Source organism: Triticum aestivum, chromosome 7D (assembly GCF_018294505.1).
Source record: "Triticum aestivum cultivar Chinese Spring chromosome 7D, IWGSC CS RefSeq v2.1, whole genome shotgun sequence".
Lineage (NCBI taxonomy): Eukaryota > Viridiplantae > Streptophyta > Magnoliopsida > Poales > Poaceae > Triticum > Triticum aestivum.
In genome coordinates, this window is record NC_057814.1 from 517,703,316 (window position 1) to 517,706,796 (window position 3,481).

The following is a 3,481-nucleotide window of genomic DNA, read 5'->3' on the forward strand; positions in this document are numbered from 1 at the left end:
CGAATAAAAATGAAGAAAGAAGAAAGAAAAGAAAAAAACAGTAAAAACAAGGAAAGAAACAAAGAAAATCCATTTTCGAAAACCAGTAAAACTGGTATAAGAAAACAGAGAAAAAAGGGAAAGGGGGGGAGGTGGAAAACCAGAGCTTGTCACCTCAAGCAGGACGAGCCATGCAATTCAGTAATCCGACTCTAGCACAGTGGTTAGCTGCTTTGCGAATTACTCCCTCTGTTCCTTTATATAAGGTGTATTTGTTTTGTGATAAAATTTCATAATGTAAGGTGCATTTCTTCTAATCCCTCATAATTCCATTGTTAGCCCTTTAGATAAAGGAAAGTATATCTTCCCTGATTGCATGCATCTCTTCTTGTAAAGAGAAAAAGAAAAATATCTCTCTCCTGATTGCGTGCATCTCTTACTTTCCTAGCATAAATGATTTAGTTGCTGCTAATCAATGATTTGAATAAGGTTAATTTCATCCTAACATATGTATAATCATGTGCCTTGGTCACCGTACCGATAATAATACACCTTACATAAAGGAATGGAGGGAGTATGTTTAACTCGGCTCCCATGGGCCGGCCCGTCACTGCACACTCTCAACGAGAGAGTAGCTACTGTCTCGCTTAATGCGAGACATAGCAGGGGAGCTCTTATTGCGGCACACAGTCGGGGCTTCGCATAGGGGACCGCCCGACTGGGCCAGCCCATCGCGGCGTGCCATACTGTAGCATGTAGCGGGGCGTGTGGATACTGTAGCGGGTAGCGGGCGAATAGTTCGCAAAAAATTATACGCGATGGAGTGGCTTCGAACCGTAGACCTCCTGCTACGCTTGATAGTCCATTGCCACTTGACCTAACATCAGTTACTAACTAAAACTGCAGCGCAAACCTTTAAGAAGGAACGCCAACAACAGATCCGATTTTTAAATAAAGTTTAAATGCAACCTCTGCAAACGTGCATATTATTTTGAAACGCGATTTGCTCAAACATAGTAAATAGTATTTCAGGAAAAGGAACTCAAACAGTTTTCTAAAACATAAAATATTTTTTGGAAAATCTTGATTATTCTTGAAAACATCAACATTTTTTAATCATTGATAAATTTTAAGAAACGGGAACATATTTTCAAACCATTGAACGAAGTTTGCAAAACAGGAATATTTTTTAAAACTTTGAACAAATTCAAAAGTATGAACATATTTATGATCTACGAAAAAATTTGAAATCTGGTATTTTTGAAATTCCGAGAAAAATTGGAAAAAGTTAACATTTTTTGAAAACGGGAACATTTTAAACTGCCGAACAAAATATTAAAAGGCGAACAATTTTTGAATACACAGACATTTTTTTATACTCTGAAACAAATTTTGAAAATGGGGACATTTTACAAAAATCCTGAATTTTTTTTAAAAACACGAACAATTTTGAAAACACAAACAGTTTTTGAAAACGAGAACATTTTAAACTCCCGAACAAAATATAAAAATGCGAACAATTATTGAAAACATGAAAAAAAAATTAAGCTCCAGAACAAATTTGGAAAATGGGAACATTTTATGAAACTCTTGAGTTTTTTCAAAAACACAAACAATTTAGAAAACGCAAACATTTATTGAAAATGGGAACAATTTACCCAAAGAAAATAATAAACGTGAACAAAATTAGAAAGCACGAACATTTTTTTTAAACTCCGGAACAAATTTGGAAAATGGGAACATTTTATGAAACTCTTCAATTTTGTTAGAAAACACGAACAATTTTGAAAACACAAACATTTATTGACAACGGGAACATTTTAAACTCCCGAACAAAATAAAAAATGCGAACAAAATTTGGAAAGACGAACATGTTTTTAAACTCCGGAACAAATTTGAAAATGGGAACATTTTCAGAAACTCTTGATATTTTTTTAAACATGGACTATGTTGAAAACCCAAACATTTATTGAAAACGGGAACAAATTTTGAAAGTGGAACATTTTTTGAAACTCCTAAAAAATGAAAACATGAACAATTTTTGGAATTTGTGAACAGTTTTTGGAATTTAGAATGACTGAAACATTTTTTTTAAATCCCAAACTATATTTTAAAAGCGATCATTTTCTGAAAACAAAAACATGTTTTCAAATTTTCGAACATTTTTTTGTAAACACGAACATTTTTTTGAAAACCCTGAACATATTTTCAAATTTGCGAACAATTTTGAATTCTATACATTTTTTAAATTTCCAAATTTTTGAAGAAAGAAACATAAAAAGGAAAGAAATGAAAAAATAAGAAAGAAACAGGAAAGGTAAAACCAAAACGAAAATAAAAAAAGAGACAGAAGAGAAAATAAACGAAAAAGAAAAAACCTATAAGAAAACCAGCCAGAAAAACAACAGGAAAAAAACCGATTCGGGGAACCTTCTAGAAACCGGGAGAAACAACCCGCCCGTACTTTTACGCTAACGGCTAACGGGCTGGCCCAGATTGCGTCGCTCGCGCCTGAACCCTGTGCGTTTCCTCGACAGTTTGCCGCAACGTGCGTCACATAGGATATTCCACATAGCAGCTCTCGCGTGGAGACAGTAGCACATCTCGCTCCAAACAGCCGCGAGATTGGGCTGGGCCAACACGGACCACAGGCCTTAGGCATTCTTTTTTTCGTATGTTCATTTCACATTTTTGCTTTCGTTTCTTGCTTTAATTTTTACTTTTGCTTATATTTCCAAATATTCTAAATATATCTATTATAAAAGTCACTTTACATATAAATTTGAAACATGCTAATCGCACATTAGAAAAATGTTTATAATGTAACGAAATTTGTACAGTGTGTATAAGAGAAGGTAGACATCAAAATGTATATATAGCAAGAATGTTAATTATGTATTTGAAAAATATTAAACATGTATATAAAAATATTCCTGATGTATACGAAAAATGTACAATGTGATGGAAAATTGACATAAAAATATAGTGTTTTAAAAATATTAATTATGTATGTAAAAAGTATTCGTGGTGTATACAAAAAATGTACAATGTGTATGAAAAAAAGTAGACATAAAAATATAAATTCTTAAAATATTAATCAAGTACTTGAAATGTTAAACATGTACATCATGTTAAATCATATATTTGAAAAATCTAGATCCATCACAGGCCCATGGCTTGGCAACCGCGTTCGACATGCTAGGCGCCTCCAACGCACATCTCTTTGCCAACACGACGCTTTATCAACATAGGGCGCCGCCTGAAAACATTGGGCGTCGAGGGGCAACCTGCTCACAAAGGTATTGGAGGTGCTCGTCGCCATCTTCCGGAAGAGAAACACCGAGTTCACACATGACAACCCGGACTTCTACAAGTTAGTACAAAGTTGAGACACTTATTTTGGGACGGAGGGAGTATATTACTTGTCGCTTAAACGGATGTATTTAGCACTGAAATACATTTATAAATGTCTGTTTGAGTGACAAGTAATATAAACCGAGAA